General features: G+C 35.2%; 1 protein-coding gene across 1 annotated transcript in view; it reads left to right on the top strand.

The window, feature by feature from the left end:
• LOC142336140 (uncharacterized) overlaps nt 1-12,338 on the top strand; it is a 483,861-nt gene that overhangs the window by 361,578 nt on the left and 109,945 nt on the right. The gene's annotated exons all lie outside the window — the stretch shown is intronic.

Genomic DNA, 12,338 nt, shown 5'->3' on the forward strand with positions numbered 1-12,338 from the left:
TGTATTACTGTATTTATTTAAGCATTACTTTAATGCATTACTAATTCAGTAAATTAAGCGGATATTTGTGTTATATTGATCGGCTCAAAGATTGTTTCAGTGTCTATCAGCGCATTTCTTACAAAACTTTTGGAGAAAACTTCAACCAGGGGGAAAACAATAGCATATATTTTGAAAACTAAAAAACTTTGTGATACACAAAGAGATCAATATCTGATCGAAACAATTAATAAATAACCAGAATTAAAACGAAATCTCTGTTGACTAACATCACGCAATCCTTTTTGTTCCGACCCCACTTGTGGGGGGAGGAACTAGATACTCAAATGGGTTTTTTTGTTCAGACAGTTTTCGCCGTTCGATTTATTAATCGTAGAGAATTGAGACCGGTATCATTAGAAGGCTCGTCCACAATTCTCACACACATTCCACGCCTTCAGAAATTATCATCTATTGAATATGTAACAATACAACGCCTTTCCAAAATAGTTTCAGCACAATTCTACAGAACGCCCTCACCATAAAGAAGGCAAAGTTTTAGCACATTTACATTGTAAATTTAAAAAGTTTTAAAAGAAAACATAGCAGGCTTCAGCAAAATTATTACGTAGAAATCACATAATATTTGCCGAAAGACGTCAGGAAAATAAAGAAACCATGCACGGAAAGTGCGAAAGATATTAAAGAAAAGGGATGAAAATTTTTCAATTATGTACGAGAAAGGTTAAAAGCGTCAGCACTATGTTTGGGAAAGCGTCGGGGGCAAAGGGGGCTGAAAGTTGATCAAATATGTTTAAAAAGTGGGGAATTGATGAAAGGAACATTTGAAAAACATATAATTATCCCGAAAGTATGGAAATTCGGTAAAGTGCTGAAAATGTGTGAATGGTGTTAGGAAAATGGTAAAAATTTGCGCAAAAATTACTACGTGCAAAAATTGTAAGACATTTTGCTTAATTCGTGGACAAGTGGCGCCGTGGAGGAAGAGATACATATTGTTCTGGAGACTAGGGTTTCGAGATTGAGTTGGGATAGTAAACGTTTTGTTAGAAGTTTGGTCAAATTGTGGAAATCGTGTACAATGAATGCTGCAGTTTTGAGCCAACTTTGCTGGAAAACGCTGAAACTATGTAAAATATGCGTTTACAACGGCTGAAAAAGAACCTGCTGAATTTATGTAGGCATTACTGTATGTATTACTGTATTTATGTAAGCATTACTTTAATGCATTACTAATTCAGTAAATTAAGCGGATATTTGTGTTATATTGATCGGCTCAAAGATTGTTTCAGTGTCTATCAGCGCATTTCTTACAAAACTTTTGGAGAAAACTTCAACCAGGGGGAAAACAATAGCATATATTTTGAAAACTAAAAAACTTTGTGATACACAAAGAGATCAATATCTGATCGAAACAATTAATAAATAACCAGAATTAAAACGAAATCTCTGTTGACTAACATCACGCAATCCTTTTTGTTCCGACCCCACTTGTGGGGGGAGGAACTAGATACTCAAATGGGTTTTTTTGTTCAGACAGTTTTCGCCGTTCGATTTATTAATTGTAGAGAATTGAGACCGGTATCATTAGAAGGCTCGTCCACAATTCTCACACACATTCCACGCCTTCAGAAATTATCATCTATTGATAATGTAACAATACAACGCCTTTCCAAAATAGTTTCAGCACAATTCTACAGAACGCCCTCACCATAAAGAAGGCAAAGTTTTAGCACATTTACATTGTAAATTTAAAAAGTTTTAAAAGAAAACATAGCAGGCTTCAGCAAAATTATTACGTAGAAATCACATAATATTTGCCGAAAGACGTCAGGAAAATAAAGAAACCATGCACGGAAAGTGCGAAAGATATTAAAGAAAAGGGATGAAAATTTTTCAATTATGTACGAGAAAGGTTAAAAGCGTCAGCACTATGTTTGGGAAAGCGTCGGGGGCAAAGGGGGCTGAAAGTTGATAAAATATGTTTAAAAAGTGGGGAATTGATGAAAGGAACATTTGAAAAACATATAATTATCCCGAAAGTATGGAAATTCGGTAAAGTGCTGAAAATGTGTGAATGGTGTTAGGAAAATGGTAAAAATTTGCGCAAAAATTACTGACTACGTGCAAAAATTGTAAGACATTTTGCTTAATTCGTGGACAAGTGGCGCCGTGGAGGAAGAGATACATATTGTTCTGGAGACTAGGGTTTCGAGATTGAGTTGGGATAGTAAACGTTTTGTTAGAAGTTTGGTCAAATTGTGGAAATCGTGTACAATGAATGCTGCAGTTTTGAGCCAACTTTGCTGGAAAACGCTGAAACTATGTAAAATATGCGTTTACAACGGCTGAAAAAGAACCTGCTGAATTTATGTAGGCATTACTGTATGTATTACTGTATTTATGTAAGCATTACTTTAATGCATTACTAATTCAGTAAATTAAGCGGATATTTGTGTTATATTGATCGGCTCAAAGATTGTTTCAGTGTCTATCAGCGCATTTCTTACAAAACTTTTGGAGAAAACTTCAACCAGGGGGAAAACAATAGCATATATTTTGAAAACTAAAAAACTTTGTGATACACAAAGAGATCAATATCTGATCGAAACAATTAATAAATAACCAGAATTAAAACGAAATCTCTGTTGACTAACATCACGCAATCCTTTTTGTTCCGACCCCACTTGTGGGGGGAGGAACTAGATACTCAAATGGGTTTTTTTGTTCAGACAGTTTTCGCCGTTCGATTTATTAATCGTAGAGAATTGAGACCGGTATCATTAGAAGGCTCGTCCACAATTCTCACACACATTCCACGCCTTCAGAAATTATCATCTATTGAATATGTAACAATACAACGCCTTTCCAAAATAGTTTCAGCACAATTCTACAGAACGCCCTCACCATAAAGAAGGCAAAGTTTTAGCACATTTACATTGTAAATTTAAAAAGTTTTAAAAGAAAACATAGCAGGCTTCAGCAAAATTATTACGTAGAAATCACATAATATTTGCCGAAAGACGTCAGGAAAATAAAGAAACCATGCACGGAAAGTGCGAAAGATATTAAAGAAAAGGGATGAAAATTTTTCAATTATGTACGAGAAAGGTTAAAAGCGTCAGCACTATGTTTGGGAAAGCGTCGGGGGCAAAGGGGGCTGAAAGTTGATAAAATATGCTTAAAAAGTGGGGAATTGATGAAAGGAACATTTGAAAAACATATAATTATCCCGAAAGTATGGAAATTCGGTAAAGTGCTGAAAATGTGTGAATGGTGTTAGGAAAATGGTAAAAATTTGCGCAAAAATTACTGACTACGTGCAAAAATTGTAAGACATTTTGCTTAATTCGTGGACAAGTGGCGCCGTGGAGGAAGAGATACATATTGTTCTGGAGACTAGGGTTTCGAGATTGAGTTGGGATAGTAAACGTTTTGTTAGAAGTTTGGTCAAATTGTGGAAATCGTGTACAATGAATGCTGCAGTTTTGAGCCAACTTTGCTGGAAAACGCTGAAACTATGTAAAATATGCGTTTACAACGGCTGAAAAAGAACCTGCTGAATTTATGTAGGCATTACTGTATGTATTACTGTATTTATGTAAGCATTACTTTAATGCATTACTAATTCAGTAAATTAAGCGGATATTTGTGTTATATTGATCGGCTCAAAGATTGTTTCAGTGTCTATCAGCGCATTTCTTACAAAACTTTTGGAGAAAACTTCAACCAGGGGGAAAACAATAGCATATATTTTGAAAACTAAAAAACTTTGTGATACACAAAGAGATCAATATCTGATCGAAACAATTAATAAATAACCAGAATTAAAACGAAATCTCTGTTGACTAACATCACGCAATCCTTTTTGTTCCGACCCCACTTGTGGGGGGAGGAACTAGATACTCAAATGGGTTTTTTTGTTCAGACAGTTTTCGCCGTTCGATTTATTAATTGTAGAGAATTGAGACCGGTATCATTAGAAGGCTCGTCCACAATTCTCACACACATTCCACGCCTTCAGAAATTATCATCTATTGATAATGTAACAATACAACGCCTTTCCAAAATAGTTTCAGCACAATTCTACAGAACGCCCTCACCATAAAGAAGGCAAAGTTTTAGCACATTTGCATTGTAAATTTAAAAAGTTTTAAAAGAAAATATAGCAGGCTTCAGCAAAATTATTACGTAGAAATCACATAATATTTGCCGAAAGACGTCAGGAAAATAAAGAAACCATGCACGGAAAGTGCGAAAGATATTAAAGAAAAGGGATGAAAATTTTTCAATTATGTACGAGAAAGGTTAAAAGCGTCAGCACTATGTTTGGGAAAGCGTCGGGGGCAAAGGGGGCTGAAAGTTGATCAAATATGTTTAAAAAGTGGGGAATTGATGAAAGGAACATTTGAAAAACATATAATTATCCCGAAAGTATGGAAATTCGGTAAAGTGCTGAAAATGTGTGAATGGTGTTAGGAAAATGGTAAAAATTTGCGCAAAATTACTGACTACGTGCAAAAATTGTAAGACATTTTGCTTAATTCGTGGACAAGTGGCGCCGTGGAGGAAGAAATACATATTGTTCTGGAGACTAGGGTTTCGAGATTGAGTTGGGATAGTAAACGTTTTGTTAGAAGTTTGGTCAAATTGTGGAAATCGTGTACAATGAATGCTGCAGTTTTGAGCCAACTGTGCTGGAAAACGCTGAAACTATGTAAAATATGCGTTTACAACGGCTGAAAAAGAACCTGCTGAATTTATGTAGGCATTACTGTATGTATTACTGTATTTATGTAAGCATTACTTTAATGCATTACTAATTCAGTAAATTAAGCGGATATTTGTGTTATATTGATCCGCTCAAAGATTGTTTCAGTGTCTATCAGCGCATTTCTTACAAAACTTTCGGAGAAAACTTCAACCCGGGGGAAAACAATAGCATATATTTTGAAAACTAAAAAACTTTGTGATACACAAAGAGATTAATATCTGATCGAAACAATTAATAAATAACCAGAATTAAAACGAAATCTCTGTTGACTAACATCACGCAATCCTTTTTGTTCCGACCCCACTTGTGGGGGGAGGAACTAGATACTCAAATGGGTTTTTTGTTCAGACAGTTTTCGCCGTTCGATTTATTAATCGTAGAGAATTGAGACCGGTATCATTAGAAGGCTCGTCCAGCGTAGAATATGGAATTAAAAAGATTTTCTTAATTTTCGTTTTTTACAGGGAGTTATCGAGGTTTAAACTTTTGAGAAAAGTAGAGTGAATTCCGTTGATTTTTTCACATTTTCCGGAATTTTTGACAAAATTTTCGTCAATTTTGCTGATATTTGTTAAAATTTTTAGGAAAAATGTTGTTGATTTTATTTTGAAAGACAAAAAAAGCATTGTTGAGTATTTTGATTTAATTTTTTTGTCAAAGAATTTGGCAAAATGTTTCAAAATTCAGCCTTTTTCATCAAAAACAGCACGTAATAAGCTTCTTTAATCCACTTTGATTAAATTTGCCGGAAGTACAACACAAAACAATTACTAATACAAAATTTGTCGATCCAAAGGGGGCTAATCCTACTTCAGGTTCTGTTGAGAGTGCTCTGTAATTAAAACTTTGCCGTTTTTCGCTAACTTTACTCGTTGATTATCAAAACTGCAGAATTTATTTTCGAGTTTTTAACTAACAAATTATCGACATTAATAAAATTCGAAACATTATGTGTTCCTGGTGGATGATAAACATTAAAAGGGCTAGTTTTGGACCAATCATGGACTGTTACAATTCAAAAAGAGTTTGGACCGTAGTCAGTCGGTCTTTTATTGATTTTTTTATATTAATTAATTTTTTTATTAGTTGAAGAACAGAACATATCAAATCAAAGCCAGGGAATGATGGGTCTAAATGACAAACAGTAACATGACTAGTCTTGACTTTGACTGTTACAATCCGAAAAGCGTTTGGATCGTAATCAGTCGGTCTTTTATATTGATTTTTTTTACTAATTGATTTTTTTTGATATTAGATAAAGATCAGTTATGTTAGTTATCAAATCAAAACTCGGGGTGATGGGTCCAATTGGCTCCCTAAGCAACTCCAGGCTAATGCATTCAGTTTTTTTTTGAAAGCTTATGGTCGCTTTGACTTATAAAAGTAATTGATATTTAAACAAATAATTGCTTAAGGAACTTTTCCTCTAGATTTTTTTTTAATTTGGTCAACTTGTAGCTTAGTTTTAGCAAAAAGAGAATGCTTCTTCTTTCTTCTGATTTAAATTTTAACCTCTATTGCGGTTTTAAGCCTAAAGTTGTTGTTTTCTGCAAGATTTTAGATTTTTTTATTTCGAGATATTTGCCCATTTTTCAGGCTTTCTAGTTTTTTCACATTATCACAATATTGACAGTTCTCATACCACATTACTGGTCTTAAAAAAAAGCACAATTGAACATATTTAAGTCTTGAAAGACATATATTATTGTTTTAACGGCTTAGACACTTTGTTGCAGAATTTCACTGAATTTTTTAATTTTGTCTTTAAGTGTGGTCTTTTCTTTGACGTTTTAGTCGTATGAAAATTCCTGTATAATGACAGGTTTCAAAGATTTTTCAAGGTAAAAAGGATGAGCCGATAATCTGATATAAGTAGATAGCTGATATCTGTTGGCTTTTATGACTTTGAAGGCAATTGTTTTCCAAAATAAAAAATTATTTAAAACAAATTATTTAATACAAAATTTTATAACTTCGCAATTTTGTTCTTTTTATTGCCTTTTTGTTACCTAGTTTCGTTAATTGCCGGTCAAATATGACATTATTGGTTTCAAAGAAAGGTGTCAAAAGGGATTGTTGTCACAAAATCTAATGTTCTAATTAATGAATTCGTTAAGACTTTAATGGCTTCGACACTGGCTTTCCACAAAAAAAGTAATTTGATTTGCTTTTTGTTATCTTTGACGCTCTTTTTGTAGACGCAAGACTTTTTCTGGATTTTGACAGGTCTCAAAGGCTTTCTTTGGGACAAGAAAAGAAACCTATTCAATTATTTCACTTTTTAATTATTGGTTTTCATGACTTTGGAAGTAATTTTGTTTCGAAAAAAATCAAAAGTATTACTTATTTTTGCCCTTTTTCTTGTTTGTCTTCTTGTTACCTTGTCTCATTAAAAATAGACCACATACTAAATTAACGTTATCTGAAGAAGACACAATCGGACATATTTTTGAGGGCCAAAATATGGTTTTACGGCTTCGACAGCGTTTTCTGGCAAGGTCTAGTTGAATTTTTGTTTAATGTCTTTTTGTTGTTCTTTTTAGCCGCGTAAAGCCGCGTCTTAATTTCTTTCTGTAGATGCGTTGGTAATTTAAATCTTTGGGGTATTTTACATGATTTTAGCCGCGTTAGGTCTTAATGTCTTTCTGTAGGTGCGTTGGTAATTTAATTCTTTGGGGTATTTTACTTGATTTCTAATGGTCTTCATATATTTGAAGTTGATTGTTTTGAAAAAATAAGCGAATTTTTTTAACTTTAGTGTTTTTGTTCTTTTTGTCATATTGTTGCCAAACCTATTTATTGACTGGTTTCATATCTTTTCTGGCGATTTATAAGTTTTTTTATTAGTTTCAGTTTTATTTGACTGTATGTTTACCTTGTTGTTAAATTCTGTTTTTTTTTAAAACGGACACAAAGTTTTTGATGTAATTAATGTTTCTTGTTGTTGTTGTTGTTTGACTTTACTGTTCGTCTTAACTCGTTTTCTTAATATGGGCATATCTTATCAATCTAGTGCATAATTTTTTACTCCACTGAGTTATTTGCTTCGGCGGCTATCTTTTCGCTCAAACACTATTTTTTTTTTAAAAAAAATCGTTTTTTGGGTTTTTGAGGTTCCCAAGAATAGTTTTTGGGTTTTTCTATCTGTTCCACATTTGGTAGACAATTATGCCAAATTGTGGATGAACGGGGTCGGAACTCTATGTGCGATCGCACATTACCGAGCCTCCTTCTTTTGGTTATAAGTTGTGGTGTTTAATATGTTTAAGACTTTCAAATGCTTACATACATTTGGTCTTTTGGTCCTAGCTTCATATTTATCATTGCTGTTTATTGTGGACATTTGCACTTTTGTACGTAAATACATTGATTTAATAATTTTTGTTGTTGATTTTTTGCAATTAACAAGACGGAATACCCTCTAGTTGCCGACCTAACTAAATGGTTTCAGTAATGACCTTACCTGCATTATTACCGGCCTCCTCCTTTCTTTTTTCAGTCTTCTGTTGTTCAACACCTGAACTAGTATTCAAAATCTCGTCAATCAGAAAATTAGTCGATAATTTTTTGGGAAAAGTTTTTGAGTTGTTCATTTTTGGGCTTCCACTTTCAGGTGAATTTGGGACATAGTTTTATGGAGTATTTTTTTGAATTAAAAATTATCTATTTGAGGGCAAATTGCTTTTGTTCTTTGGTTAAAACTGAGCTGATGAATAATTATAAGGTTTTGATTTAGCGATAAGTTGACGTTGCCCACGATCAGGGGGCTAAAAAGGTGTAGGTGAAAGATTGGGTAGTTAAGTTTCCAATTTGGCCGAGGAAGGGAATGGGCGGAGGATATATCATGATTAGTTTCCTAACAGTGATCAGACAACATCATCTACTTAGTATATGCCGGATATTGAGGTCTTAAGCTCCTAATTGGTATAGTTAATAAAGCTCATCCAACTTCTGTTGACATTACCTCCGGTTCTATTCTTATGCATTCTCAGCAAAGAGAAGTGAACTTTAATTCTCTTTTCAAAGAGGAGAAGAGTGTCATAGTTATTTCTTTCCAAAAAGAGAGCATCTTCATATTTTGCCTAAATAATTCTTGCATTTAGAGAAGTTCTTACAAAATAAATCATTACCATATATACCATCTATAATTGCGTATGATGCGACTGAAGAATTCGACTGTGCTATATTTCGGATTATTTAGCGCTTTTGTGACTCATCACTGAGTGATCATTAGATATATTAATTGGCCGAAATAAGGAGGAATGAAGCTCTCTAAAAGAAAATGGTCTGACAAGCGGGGAATAGTAAGAAAAGACCGCCTCAAATTTGATTCTTCCCGGAATAACTTCGAGCGCACACTGAGACCATCTTAGACCAAAATTAAGAGATCATACCTCGACATGATCTCAATAAAATCTGGACAGTATTCTTGATGTATTTCGGTCGAGGGTACTTTTGGGATGGTCTGATAGGAAAATGAAGACAAGTTGTCTATATCAACTTCTGCCAAGAATATAAGCTAATTTCGGAGCTTTTTGTTCAGGCAAGCAGTTTTGAACGAGTGTTAGAACGCAAGAACGCCTTCACACGCACACACACACACACACACACACACACACACACACACACACACACACACACACAGAGAGAGAGAGAGAGAGAGAGAGAGAGAGAGAGAGAGAGAGAGAGAGAGAGACAAACACACAACTACACAGACAAACACACACACACACACACTCACAAACAAAAACTCACACACACACACACACACACACACACACACACTCTCGCAGAAAAAATGCTAGAAAATAAGCACGCAGAAAATAAGCTTTTGCCCAGAAACACAAGGACACACAGTAAGAAGAAAACACAGTCACAGACACAGACACTGACGCAGACACGCACACACTTATACACTTACTCACGGACGTACAAACAAACACACAAAAACACATCCACACGCTAAAGCAAACGCACATAGACACACACTGAGAGACACAAAAGCAGCAACAGGCACACGCACAGATATAAACACACACAGAGACACAGGCAAAGAAACAGATACAGTCACAGTCACAATCACAAACACGGATAGACACAGACAAACAGGCACACACAGACTCACTAACTCACTCACTCACTCACTCACTCACTCACTCACTCACATACACACTCACATACACTATTTCAGGCATATACGGACAATCAACGCATAATCATCAAAAATTAAACACAAATTTGACTGTTGCTGAGTATTGAGTCAACCCTGGCTGACATCCCCGACAGTAGTGACTTCTGAGAAGAGTGTTCTAGAGAAAAGACACCTGCATTCAGACTATGGCAGACGAAATTGTCCTCTGATCAGCTTAATGTGCTCTCGAGGCTTCATATGCCTTCGAAGTGCGCGAGAAGCACTCGCTGATCAAACCAGCACAGCCTGAGCAGACTTCTGATAGGACCGAAAATCGACCGTTTTACTGATTTTTGCGCCATCCCGGTGCACCCGAATTCATCATCAGACTTATGTGCTCTCAAAATTGCTTCTGATCCGACTTAAAGGCACTCGAAATCCTCCTCAAGTTAAACATCAAGTCGAAACATCAAGTACCGCTAGGACATATTTCTCCAGCACAAAACGCAGTCAAGTCTATTCAAAATCAAAAGTGTTGTCAAAATTGTCAAAATTCATTAAAACGAAATTTCTCCAGCACAAAACGCAGTCAAGTCTATTCAAAATCAAAAGTGTTGTCAAAATTGTCAAAATTCATTAAAACGAAATCTTTGCTTGCCAACTCGATAATTCGCCGAGACCATAGTTTAACTTAGACAGTTATTTATAGAAAACGCCTGAATCTTGAGTTGGTATTAAGAGTTTGACGAGACTGGTCATTTGCAGACGCTTGCAGTGTTTTCTGCTGGTGATTGTGATCGGAAGCAAGGGACTCCAATTGAATCTCTGTTCAGAACATATGTTTCCCTGGCTCTGGGCAGTGCCAACATCACTTACTTATTACGGAGAACAGGAACAAAATATACATTCAAATTGTCTTCTGTTGAGACCTTAGTTCGTTGAAAGCGAACTCTGATCAGACCATCCCAGACAAAAATGAACGGCATCTGATAATCTCAGACCAAAATGATCTCTAATCACTCCAGCTAAGACCAAAACGTGCTCTGATCAAATTCAAATCAGAGCCCAGACCTGAAGTTTGTGCGCTCTAAACGGTTTACAGACACCGTCAATTTGGCATGGAAAGGCACCGTGTGCATTTTGCCTTGGGTGTGATCAGAACTCATTTCCTACTTGGACCTCCGCGAGGGAAAACATGTTATCGTTTATACAGATCTGCTGATAGTCAGAAGTAACTGGTATAATGTCTACCGGGTTTGTATGAATGGTTAGTTGAAGGGAAGTGATCTTTGAGATAAAAGCTGGTCGAACGCGAGCCGCGCCGTCGAATTGGCAAACTTATGTTTGATATACATATTTTTGTGTATCTAAGCATAAATTTTGGATAATTTTAACGTTTCTGTGCATTTCTTCCCCATTTTTTGGGATGCTTAAACCTGCGTTTGTGAGACTCGAACCACTCATCTCCAAGAGGCTCTTGTATCATTGCAGCTCGATATTGTAGTTTTTTGAACTCCGCCTATCTTAGTGATTCTAAACGTGGATCTTGAATAGTTTTGGCTTTTCAAAGCACAGATCTGCCATATATTTGGCGTTAATAAGCTTCGTTTTTTTTGTAACTTTGAGTTTCTAAGGGCCGATCTTGCATTATTTTTGGCGTTTCTAAGCGTACATTTTACATAAATTGGTCATCAGTAAATAGAGGTAAATTCTTTTCCAGTCAATCTTCGACATTAATTCTTTCTGGTTTAAACACGATACGCACTGGGAATTTTTCGTGCTAGACACATTCATAAGTACTTATTTATGAAACTCTTGATTGACGAAGATTTAATTTTTAACTGAAATAGCAGAATTATAGAGCTCAAATAAGAGAAAATTTTTCCGAAAATCGAAATTCTCAACATATAAGGAGACTTTGTTTTTTGGGTTTTTTTTGAAAATTAAGGTCTAAAAATCTTTTGTCTGTTTTTTTCTCAAAAAGATATGAAAAATTGTGAAACTTGTTTTGTGAGTGATAAAAGTTGTCGGAAAGTTTTTTTCGGAAATTGAAATTTTCACCCCATTGCGAAAATCTTTGAGAGGATTGCATTGACATGATCGTTTTCTGAACAAGGTTCACCCGTTTTTAGTGAATGGAAACTGCAAATTATTGTTCCGACACCACTTGTGGGGGAAGGAACTATATACTCAAATGGGTTTTTTTTTTGTTCAGTCAATTTCGGCCGATCGATATATTCACCGTAGAGAAATGTGATTAGTATCATTAAAAGCTCGTCCAGCGTAGAATTCGAAATTTAAAGGACTTTTTTGAATTGCTTTTGTTTTCGAGGATTTATCGAGGTTTAAAAGTTCATGTGAACGCGGGATATTTGAATCACTTTTGTTCACTTTTAGCGTAATTTATGTTCGAATTAACATTTTTCCATAGAA

This window comes from Convolutriloba macropyga, chromosome 3 (genome assembly GCF_964194025.1).
Source record: "Convolutriloba macropyga chromosome 3, txConMacr16.3, whole genome shotgun sequence".
Classification (NCBI taxonomy): Eukaryota; Metazoa; Xenacoelomorpha; order Acoela; family Convolutidae; genus Convolutriloba; species Convolutriloba macropyga.